The sequence below is a fragment of the Scyliorhinus canicula genome, chromosome 5 (genome assembly GCF_902713615.1).
Source record: "Scyliorhinus canicula chromosome 5, sScyCan1.1, whole genome shotgun sequence".
Taxonomy (NCBI): Eukaryota; Metazoa; Chordata; class Chondrichthyes; order Carcharhiniformes; family Scyliorhinidae; genus Scyliorhinus; species Scyliorhinus canicula.
This window is the reverse complement of record NC_052150.1, coordinates 228,176,130-228,188,349: the sequence shown is the minus strand read 5'-3', so window position 1 is coordinate 228,188,349 and position 12,220 is coordinate 228,176,130. Positions and strand designations below refer to the sequence as shown.

The window sequence follows — 12,220 nt, the reverse complement described above, 5'->3', positions numbered from 1 at the left end:
AACAACAAATCCTTGTGACGCGAGTTGTTGGAGGTGTTACTTAATGTTGTACAATTAATCATTCACTCTGGACTAATCGTCTGCCAGTAGTTTTAAAATGTTAAATGTCCACGGGGGCAGTGCTGGCTTTTTCAAAGATCTATTTATTGCAATGCCAATGTTTTGAACCCCTCAAATTCGCCACCGACACTCTGTCTTTCTCCGAGGTTCCAGGTTTGATCTGTGTGAAACAGAGTAATAAGAGGGCCCTCAATTTGAGATGAAAACACAGGCACAGTTGCAGAAGTGTTCAGGAAGATTTCTTCTGTACCTGTCCTGGGAGTGTTGGATGGGGACAGTGTAGAGGGAGCTTTACTCTGTATCTAACCCTGTGCTGTCCCTGTCCTGGGAGTGTTTGATGGGGACAGTGTAGAGGAAGCTTTACTCTGTATCTAACCCCGTGCTGTACCTGTCCTGGGAGTGTTTGATGGGGCCAGTATAGAGGGAGCTTTACTCTGTATCTAACCCCGTGCTGTCCCTGTCCTGGGAGTGTTTGATGGGGACAGTGTAAAGCGAGCTTTACTCTGTATCTAACCCCGTGCTGTCCCTGTCCTGGGAGTGTTTGATGGGGACAGTGTAGAGGGAGCTTTACTCTGTACGAGGCAAGTTTTTTTTACACAGAGGGTAGTGGGTGCCTGGAACTCGCTGCCGGAGGAGGTGGTGGATGCAGGGACAATAGTGACGTTTAAGGGACGTCTTGACAAATACATGAATAGGATGGAAATAGAGGGATACGGACCCTGGAAATGTAGAAGATTTTAGTTTTGACGGGTAGCATGGTCGGCACGGGCTTGGAGGGCTGAAGAGCCTGTTCCTGTGCTGTACTTTGTTCTAACGCCGTGCTGTACCTGTCCTGGGAGTGTTTGATGGGGACAGTGTAGAGGGAGCTTTACTCTGTATCTAACCTCGTGCTGTACCTGTCCTGGGAGTGTTTGATGGGGACAGTGTAGAGGGAGCTTTACTCTGTATCTAACCCCGTGCTGTACCTGTCCTGGGAGTGTTTGATGGGGACAGTGTCGAGGGAGCTTTACTCTATATCTAACCCCCGTGCTGTACCTGTCCTGGGAGTGTTTGATGGGGACAGTGTAGAGGGAGCTTTACTCTGTATCTAACCTCGTGCTGTACCTGTCCTGGGAGTGTTTGATGGGGGCAGTGTAGAGGGAGATTTACTCTGTATCTAACCCCGTGCTGTACCTGTCCTGGGAGTGTTTGATGGGGGCAGTGTGGAGGGAGCTTTACTCTGTATCTAACCCCGTGCTGTACCTGTCCTGCACAGTGGTTAGCACTGCTGACTCACGGCGCCGAGTACCTGGGTTTGATCCCGGCCCTGGGTCACTGTCCGTGTGCAGTTTGCACAGTCTCCCCTTGTCTGTGTGGGTCTCACCTCCACAATCCAAAGATGTGCAGGGTGGGTGAATTGGCCACGCTAAATCGCCCCTTAATTCGAAAAAAAAAAAATACACTTAATATATGCTGAATATTTCAGAACTAATTATTGTAAATGCTTAATCATTTATATAGGAATAGAACTGTCATTAACTTTGAATGGTAAAATCAAAAGATGTGAGGTTGATCCTGTTTAAACACTGGTTCATTCCCTTTTCCTTTTAATTTTTGCTGCTAAAATTTTGATCCGTGGCTGATTATTGGGCCTTTAGTTCAAGCCGCAGAGGTCAGTGATGACTCAGTTTGACTGACTTGGCTGGCGGCCAATGAGCTGGCTCGAAATGTTGGGCCAGTGGTGATTGGTTCTGATTTCTCTGCAATGTTTCTCTGTCCCCAGTAAGGCTGTGATTTTTTGGTTTTGCTTTCGGTTCAGAAGTTGGAAGAAGCATCTCTGATATGATGAAATCTCTCTACAAATCCAGTGGAAGAACCCCTCAGTAAGGCTGGATGTCATTTTATTGAAACTACAAAGGATTGAGATTAAACTCAGGCTGGAAGCTGGGTTTGATGCCAGTCAAAGAGTCTTAAGAGAGAAGTAGGTTCAACGGGTGACCTTTGAGTTGAAGGCCCAGTTTATTAAAGGCTAAAGTGTTTCTCCAGAAGAAATCCTACTGCCTGTGAGTACTGAATGAATGTCTCTGCAAGAAGACCATCACGAGCTGTACACCTGTGGCTTTGATCAATCAGCGTGCTGGGAACAAAGCCGACGGCGAAGAACGCAACGTCGAAAGGAAGATCTCTTATCTTATCTTTTTCCTTAATCCTTATTATTTTTTATCCCTTTCCACCCCTCTGTGTGTATCTGTCTTATGTGCCTGGATGGAGGGTGGGATAGAAAAAGGGGGAGGTGGGTAGTAGGTTAGCTCGCTGAGATTCTGTTGTAATTACTGCATATTGATGACTGGTCAGCCCTCAACAGTAGCTGAGATATTGAATCAGGCGCGTAACGTTTTATTAAGTCTTAAGACTGATCAATTCTTTCCAAGAAATATAAGAAATGGGGCTTGGTTATTTTATAAAAAAAACTTTGGATTTGGATTTGTTTATTGTCATGCATACCGAAGTACAGTGGAAAAGTATTTTTCTGAACAGCTCAAACAGATCATTTAGTACATGAAAATATAAAAAGAAATACATAATAGGGCAACACAAGGTACACAATGTAAATACATAAACACCAGCATCGGGTGAAGCATACAGGAGTGTAGTATTAATCGGGTCAGTCCTTCAGAGGGTTTAACTTTATTAAAACAAAAGAATAGAAAACAATATGTAAACGTTCACTTCACAGTTCTAACACTAACAGATTACTTGCAGTTTATTAACTTTAACACTAGTTCCCATTAAATCAACACTTTGCATGAAAATACAGCTCTCGTTCCACTTGCACATACAGGCAAAGGCAATACTTGCATTTAGGAAGTAATCTTTCTTCTGTTAGAACACCTCTTTGAGACTCTATTTTTTTCTCTCTGGCAGTTTTAATGACCTGTTCCATGGCTGCTCACATCCTTCTCTGGCTGTTCCAAATTTATTCATTCTCATTGGGCAGCATGGTAGCACAAGTGGATAGCACTGTGGCTTCACAGCGCCAGGGTCCCGGGTTCGATTCCTGCTTGGGTCACTGTCTGCAGAGTCTGAACGTTCTCCCTGTGTCTGCGTGGGTTTCCTCCGGGTGCTCCAGTTTCCTCCCACAGGGGTTAATTCCAGGGATGATTCTTGTGAACCTCCTCTGGACCCTTTTCAAGGACAGCATATCCTTCTGCAGGTACAGGGCCTAAAACTGCTCACAATACTCGAAATGGAGTCTGACCAGAGACTTATACAGCCTCAGAAGTACATCCTGGTCTTGTATTGTAGCCCTCCTGACATGAATGCTAACATTGCACTTGCCTTCCTAACTGCCGCCTGAACCTACACTATAGCAGATGGGTGGGTATGTGCCCCACTCATGTTGAGGTTGAAGAGGTGGCAAGTGGGGAGAGGAAAAGATTAATACTGCTAACAGTGCAGATTGATCTCTCTCCCACACAAAGCCTGCTCGCTGCTTCCACCCCCACAATGAAAATGCAGCCAAGTTGTTTGCAGTATGGTGGTTGGGTGGGGGGGGGGGGGGGGGGGGGGTGGGGTGGGGGGTGGGGGGGGAGGAGTGATTGTGTTGTGATTTGCGCTTTGATTTATTTATTCTCCGATCAACTCAAACACTAAACTTGCGTGGTTAGGGGCTGGTTTAGCACTGGGCTAAATTGCTGGCTTTGAAAGCAGACCAAGGCAGGCCAGCAGCACGGTTCAATTCCTGTACCAGCCTCCCCGAACAGGCGCCGGAATGTGGTGACTAGGGGCTTTTCACAGTAACTTCATTTGAAGCCTACTTGTGATAATAAGCGAATTTCATTTCATTTTTTCATTTCAAACATTTAAAAATAGTGGCTTTTCCTCTCTCCCTCCTCCTGCAAAATGACTTTGTGTAGAAATGAGTTTGTTTGAATCTTTGTTTCCATTTCATACCCCAGACCCCCCGACAGAAGCGTGACTAAACGTTCACATGGTGCAAGGAGGCAGGCAGCTATTATGAAGACGGTGTCAGCTGACAAACTGCAGGGCAGCTAATGAGTGTAAAGCAAATGTGTAAAATCTCCTCATCAGCAGCGTGTCAACCAGGCATCCCCTCCCATCCCTTATCACTGCTACAAGCTGTCCGTTAGGTTACTGGGTGACCCGCCAGCTCTAGGTCAGGTCGCTGCTGTCGATCGGCCTGCTCAAACTATGCAAACTGCCAGCCTTCTCACAAAGGCAGGAGAAACCAGTCATGGATAAGATGAGATCTTTCAATCCACTGCCATACGTCAGCTCACCTATGCTCTATCCAGATATTCTCTGAGTTCCCCAGTGTCTTTAATTCCACAATATTAAAGACCTGTCTTAAATGTATTTCAATTAAATGGAATGGAATTGTATAATGAACATTGGCCTCGCTTGCTGTAGGATTTAGAAGGCGGTTCTCTAAATCACTAGAATGTAGGTAGTCTGAAGCTTCTCGGTCCATTCCTCATTTCTCGTGAGACTGCACAAAATATGCTGAGTTGGCCCCTGTTGGGGAGGGAAGGAGGAGTGTGTATATTTGTCAGGGCAGGTACAAGAGACCTGATCTCGTACTGATCTGAGTGGGTTACCTGTGTTTCGCACTTAAAAGAGAAAAATGACTAGCTTGACACCGCAGGTAGTGATGGTAAGCAAGCTTTTATTCTCAAATTAACCTTCAGTATTGTGAATCTATGAACAAATGCAAAGTACAGCTGCATTAGTACCTGGGGAAGAGTCTGAGTTGGATCAGTGTTGGAAATGATCGCGTGCACACTGGAGCAAGGAACTGGATAACCTGTTCACAGTAAATGTATTGCCGCAGAAGTGATGATTCAGCCCCCAGTCACTACTGTAAAAATCATTGATTTCAGAGTCATACAGCACAGAGGGAGACTATTCAGTGACCGCCACACACTGTTGGTATAGGCTGTGACCAGTCAGTCAGTTATTATTGACGACAGTGCTCAGACATTCACAGTTGATCAAGTTGCCCGCCTTATAGAATCCATTTCCCCTCTCTGTCTGAGAGCATGCCTGTTGCATTTAATAGTGACATGTAGCTCCTTTAACATGGCAAAGCATCCTTCACCTGGAAGTGGAGGGGGTGAAATCTGAGCCAGAGCTGGTAGAAGGATTGGTCAGAGTGACTGAAGGGGTGGTTTGAAAATGGTCTTGAAGGTATGGAAATCTGTGAACAAGTTTTAACCAAAGGAAATTGCTGAGTGTTGAGGTATGGGTGGTGCGGGAAGAGGCATTAAAAGGGTACTGGAACCACAATAGAATAGATGTATTTGAAGGGAAGCTGGACAAGTATATGAAGGTGAAGAGACTTTGTTAGTTAGAATGCACATTTAAATGTGAAAACATGGGACGAGATTCGAATAGCGCATAAAGAGCAGCATGGACTGGATGGGTCGAATGGCCTATTTCTATGCTGTATACCCTTAGTAATTACAATGATGAGGGGCTTGACTGGAACCCTGAGGTGTGAGGAGGGTGCTGAAGTCTGGTGGAATTAAGCTGCAAAACGATTTGTGAGCCAGGGCAAGGGTATTGAAAGTAGTACTGGAAAAGATGCTGAAGCAAGCAGGTCCTGGTGGCTGCTTCCTAGAAGGCCGAGTGTCATTGAGAAAGAGCAACAGTAGTGGCTCAACCCACAATTCGTCAGTGTCCCAGAGGACTGGACGGATCCCAGTGTGAAATGGGATAACATTTACTGTTGCTTTGAGTTAATGTAGGGGAGTCAGCATGGATTTTGAATATTTAATGCAGAGGTTTATGGCCATACTATCTGTACCTAGTTCCAGAGCTCAGGAGGCAGCAGGAATCAGCCATTCAGCCTGTCAAGACTGCTCTGCCATTTATTTAGGTGCTGGCTATTCATGTACTTCAACACCACTTTCCCGCACGATCTCCATATCTCATGTTATCCGTGTCAGAAATCTATCGCATTCTGTTTTGGGTGTGCTCAGTGATGAACCTTCCACTGCCCTCATGAATAGTGAATTCCAAAGATTCACCACCCTCTGTGAAGAAATTCTTCCTCAGCTCAGTCTTAAATGGTCTACCCTTATTCTGAGATTACATCCCCTGGTTTAGACTCACCAGCCAGGGGAAATATCTTATCTACATCCACCTGGTCACGCTCAAACAGAATTTTGTAAGTTTCAATGAAGTCCTTCTTCATTCTTTGAAATTCTAGGGATACAGAGCCAGTTTCCTCAATCTCTCCCCAAATGGCAATCCCGCCATCCCGGGAATTAGTCTGGTCAACCTCCATTCTGCTCCCTCTACGGCAAGTGTATCCCTGCTTCAGTCAGGGGATCATCACTGTGGCTGCGGTCTCACTGTGGCTGCGGTCTCTCACTGTGGCTGCGGTCTCTCACTGTGGCTGCGGTCTCTCACTGTGGCTGCGGTCTCTCTGTGGCTGCGGTCTCTCACTGTGGCTGCAGTCTCTCACTGTGGCTGCGGTCTCTCACTGTGGCTGCGGTCTCTCTGTGGCTGCAGTCTCTCACTGTGGCTGCAGTCTCTCACTGTGGCTGCGGTCTCTCACTGTGGCTGCGGTCTCTCACTGTGGCTGCGGTCTCGCCGTGGCTGCGGTATCACTGTGGCTGCGGTCTCACTGTGGCTGCGGTCTCTCCGTGGCTGCGGTCTCGCTGTGGCTGCGGTCTCTCTCTGTGGCTGCGGTCTCTCTGTGGCTGCGGTCTCTCTGTGGCTGCGGTCTCTCTGTGGCTGCGGTCTCGCTGTGGCTGCGGTCTCACTGTGGCTGCGGTCTCTCTGTGGCTGCGGTCTCTGTGGCTGCGGTCTCTCGCTGTGGCTGCGGTCTCTCTCTGTGGCTGCGGTCTCACTGTGGCTGCGGTCTCACTGTGGCTGCGGTCTCACTGTGGCTGCGGTCTCACTGTGGCTGCGGTCTCTCACTGTGGCTGCGGTCTCTCGCTGTGGCTGCGGTTTCTCTGTGGTTGCGGTCTCACTGTGGCTGCGGTCTCTCTGTGGCTGCGGTCTCACTGTGGCTGCGGTCTCTCTGTGGCTGCGGTCTCTCTGTGGCTGCGGTCTCTGTGGCTGCGGTCTCTCGCTGTGGCTGCGGTCTCTCTCTGTGGCTGCGGTCTCCCCGTGGCTGCGGTCTCTCTCTGTGGCTGCGGTCTCTCTGTGGCTGCGGTCTCCCTGTGGCTGCGGTCTCACTGTGGCTGCGGTCTCGCTGTGGCTGCGGCCTCACTGTGGCTGCGGTCTCTCACTGTGGCTGCGGTCTCCCTGTGGCTGCGGTCTCTCCGTGGCTGCGGTCTCGCTGTGGCTGCGGTCTCTCCGTGGCTGCGGTCTCCCTGTGGCTGCGGTCTCTCCGTGGCTGCGGTCTCGCTGTGGCTGCGGTCTCTCACTGTGGCTGCGGTCTCACTGTGGCTGCGGTCTCCCCTTCGCTGCGGTCTCCCTGTGGCTGCGGTCTCGCCGTGGCTGCGGTCTCTCCGTGGCTGCGGTCTCTCTGTGGCTGCGGTCTCTCCCTGTGGCTGCGGTCTCACTGTGGCTGCGGTCTCACTGTGGCTGCGGTCTCACTGTGGCTGCGGTCTCTCACTGTGGCCGCGGTCTCCCCGTGGCTGCGGTCTCCCCGTGGCTGCGGTCTCTCCCTGTGGCTGCGGTCTCTCTGTGGCTGCGGTCTCTCCCTGTGGCTGCGGTCTCACTGTGGCTGCGGTCTCACTGTGGCTGCGGTCTCACTGTGGCTGCGGTCTCTCACTGTGGCCGCGGTCTCCCCGTGGCTGTGGTCTCCCCGTGGCTGCGGTCTCCCTGTGGCTGCGGTCTCGCCGTGGCTGCGGTCTCTCCGTGGCTGCGGTCTCTCTGTGGCTGCGGTCTCTCACTGTGGCTGCGGTCTCTCCGTGGCTGCGGTCTCCCCGTGGCTGCGGTCTCTCCCTGTGGCTGCGGTCTCTCTGTGGCTGCGGTCTCTCCCTGTGGCTGCGGTCTCACTGTGGCTGCGGTCTCACTGTGGCTGCGGTCTCCCCGTGGCTGCGGTCTCTCCGTGGCTGCGGTCTCTCCGTGGCTGCGGTCTCTCTGTGGCTGCGGTCTCCCTGTGGCTGCGGTCTCTCGCTCTGGCTGCGGTCTCTCACTGTGGCTGCGGTCTCCCTGTGGCTGCGGTCTCACTGTGGCTGCGGTCTCGCTGTGGCTGCGGTCTCCCCGTGGCTGCGGTCTCACTGTGGCTGCGGTCTCACTGTGGCTGCGGTCTCACTGTGGCTGCGGTCTCGCTGTGGCTGCGGTCTCACTGTGGCTGCGGTCTCTCCCTGTGGCTGCGGTCTCCCTGTGGCTGCGGTCTCCCTGTGGCTGCGGTCTCGCTGTGGCTGCGGTCTCCCCGTGGCTGCGGTCTCACTGTGGCTGCGGTCTCACTGTGGCTGCGGTCTCGCTGTGGCTGCGGTCTCCCCGTGGCTGCGGTCTCTCCCTGTGGCTGCGGTCTCCCTGTGGCTGCGGTCTCGCTGTGGCTGCGGTCTCCCCGTGGCTGCGGTCTCACTGTGGCTGCGGTCTCACTGTGGCTGCGGTCTCGCTGTGGCTGCGGTCTCCCCGTGGCTGCGGTCTCTCACTGTGGCTGCGGTCTCGCTGTGGCTGCGGTCTCGCTGTGGCTGCGGTCTCCCCGTGGCTGCGGTCTCTCACTGTGGCTGCGGTCTCTCCGTGGCTGCGGTCTCTCACTGTGGCTGCGGTCTCTCCGTGGCTGCGGTCTCGCTGTGGCTCTGTGCAACTGCAGCAAGATATCTTTACTCATGTACTCAAATCCCATTGCGACTAAGGCCAACAAACCATTTCCCTCCCGAAACCCCTCTGTCCTAGAACATAGAACAGTACAGCACAGAACAGGCCCTTCGGCCCTCAATGTTGTGCCGAGCAATGATCACCCTACTCAAACCCACGTATCCACCCTATACCCGTAACCCAACAACCCCCCCCCTTAACCTTACTTTTATTAGGACACTACGGGCAATTTAGCATGGCCAATCCATCCTCTTCTAGGATTCTCCTTAAAATCTACGTTTTTGATCAAGCTTTTGGTCATCTGATCCTCCTGTCCCAGACTTTTGGTGGTACCAATTTTTGTCTGATTAGCTCACGGGAAGTGACTTGTGTTATTTTACAAGGTAAAGATGCTATATAAATGCAAAATGTTGTACCTTTAAGTTGTGGCTTCAAGTCCAAGTTCACAGCTTGGGTACATGATCTAGGCTGACATTGAGGCCCTTTCCTCTTTGCTGTCACCCTCTGAACAAAATTATTTTCTTTGAATGGAGTTCACAGTGTCTGGTGAGGTGTCTAAAAGACCTGTCAAAATGTGGAGCTATGCATGCACTGGGCCTCGGCGTGCCCAGGCGACTGGCCGTCTAGACCACTTCTCTGCTGAATAGAAGGAAGAAACCTGAACGTTTTGTTGGTTTTTAGTTCCAGGCGGCTAGTGTTTGAGGGAAATATCTGCTTTGTGCGTGATTTATATTTCACCCCGACTCTGCTGCTAATTTACTGCAGATATTCATTCCAGCTGCCTTCAATATCAACCACCGATCGTGCACAACAGCACTCGTCACTCTCCACCACAGCTTCATTGAAGTGTTGAACGTTTTGAATAATGAAAGTGGGGGTAGGAGATGGTCTGCAGCATTGTTTATAGCATAGCTGTGGATTAAACACTTGTGGATACAGAAAATAGTGTATTGTTTTCCAACTGAATCAGTCTTATTATTACAAAACACACTTTTATGATTGACTTAGAATCATCAAATCGCTACAATGCAGAAGGAGGCCATTCGGCCCATTGGGTCTGCACTGACCCTCCGAAAGAGCACCTTACCTGGGCCCATTCCCCCGCCCTATCTATGTAACCCCACCTAATCTTTGGGCACTTGGGGCAATTTATCATGGCCAATCCTCCGTACCTGCACATCTTTGGACTGTGAGAGGAAACCAGAGGAAACCCAGGCAGCCACAGTGAGAACGTACAAACTCCACAGAGGATCACCCAAGACTGGAATTGAACCCCGGTCCTTGGTGCTGTGAGGCAGCAGTGCTAACCACTGTGCCACCTTTGTTTCTGCCCCTTCTGCTCTTTTCTCCTCCGGCAGGAGAGCGAGAGAGAGAATGTTCCTTTCACTTCCAAGGTCTAAACCCGTCTGCCCAGTTCTCTCACGCAGGAACCAATCACTGACTGTTGTCAGGCAGAACACTGCCATGGCCAACATACCAATTGCCAGCCAACCAACTGATCCGACTCCTTCCAAACCCGGTTGCTAAGATTCACTCGGTGCTGAGGAGCGTGGCCAAAAAACAAAACCCGGGATTGAGACTGTTTCAACCCTGAGTCTTCTGCTTAAAGGCAGATTCCGATTATGGATCCACAGATCAAAATAATAAAACAACATAAAAGAAATGGAAACAAAGGAAATAAACAGGAAGGACTCTTAGAATGGTGGCCACTTGCATTGGAGCAGGTACTGAGTACGACAGGACAGTTCAGATGCAGCACAGTGAGGTAACCTGCTGGAATGCTGCCTGAAGTTGCATGGTTGAGATGAATCCTGACCCCAATGATTGGTGATCATAGAATTTACAGTGCAGAAGGAGACCATTCAGCCCATGGAGTCTGCACCGGCTCTTGGAAAGCGCACCCACACTTCCACCCTATCCCCATGACCCATTAACCCCACCTAACCTTTTTGGACACTAAGACCAATTTATCATGGCCAATCCACCTAACCTGCACATCTTTGGACTGTGAGAGGAAACCGAAGCACCCGGACGAAACCCCCACAGACACGGGGAGAACGTGCAGACTCCATGCAGACAGTGACCCAAGCCGCAAATCGAACCTGGGACCCTGGAGCTGTGAAGCCACAGTGCTACTGTGCTGCCTTGTGCTACCGTGAAGTTTGGTGGGATCTCAATAAATAGAAATGGCAGGGCAGCACGGTGGCGCAGTGGGTTAGCCCTGCATTCTCACGGCGCTGAGGTCCCAGGTTCGATCCCGGCTCTGGGTCACTGTCCGTGTGGAGTTTGCACATTCTCCCCGTGTTTGCGTGGGTTTTGCCCCCACAACCCGAAAAAAGATGTGCAGGGTAGGTGGATTGGCCGCGCTAAATTGCCCCTTAATTGGAAAAAATGAATTGGGTACTCTAAATTTATAAAAAAATAAATAGAAATGGCACTCATGCAGCATTTAGATGCTGTCTTTGACAGAATGGAAAGGTTATGCTGGAATTAGCAGCATTGTGCTCCTCAAGGTGATGGGCTTGGGCCTGAAGGAAGTGAAACGCTTGCACTTCAAGCCTGGTTAAATATGTCTGAGCCAGATGTGAAGTCTGTCTGGTCTGCCCCTACAGTCTCTCCGCTCCAGCCCACATTGCAGCGCCAGTCTGGGATTTTGTCCTGTGGGCCTAAGTGTGGGCTGCTGCAGACTCGATGGCTCAATGGGCCGAATGGCCTCCTTCTGCACTTTGTCGCATTAGTGCTGATTTGGCAGACAGTTTTTTTCCATTGCCCAGCAGCAGGCGGGGTTGACACTGTCCTAACCCATTTCAAATTGGTGCGCAGACCTTTAAAGTGGCATACTGGCGCAGACACCACAGCCTCCTGTGCTTTAACAACCCTGTGACTGTGTGTGGGCCGGAGGTGAAAGACCCATGTTGAACCCTGAGCCAGCCTACATCAAATCAGCCAGTACAAGACACTACAAGGAATGTTCAGAAGAAAAACATTTTTGACTATTTGATTTAGTTCTGGCACTTCCATAGAATCCCTACAGTGCAGAAGAAGACCATTCGGCCCATCGAGCCTGCACCAACCCTCTGAAAGAGCCACCCCACCTCGGCCTACACCCCAACCCTATCCCTATAACCGGCACACATGCTCCTTCATTGTTCTTTTGAAAAGTAATAATAGGTCACTAGCATTGGAAAAAGTTCTGCAACACTGCGCAATATTTTAGATCATCACGCGCACATTTTTATTTAAATGTTTTATATGCAGTGATTAATACACCGGGATTTAATGTACGTGTGTAGTGCATTCCCTCTATGCGAATGCCACAATTATTATGGTGCAGAAGAGGACCATTCAGCCCATCGTGTCTGCACCAGCTCTCCAAATGAACATTGTGACCTAGTGCCATTCCCCTGCTTTTCCCCCATAACCACACACATTG

General features: G+C 50.4%; 1 protein-coding gene across 1 annotated transcript in view; it reads left to right on the top strand.

Moving 5' to 3' along the window:
* bop1 (BOP1 ribosomal biogenesis factor) overlaps positions 1–12,220 on the top strand; it is a 169,312-nt gene that overhangs the window by 98,306 nt on the left and 58,786 nt on the right. The window lies entirely within an intron of this gene.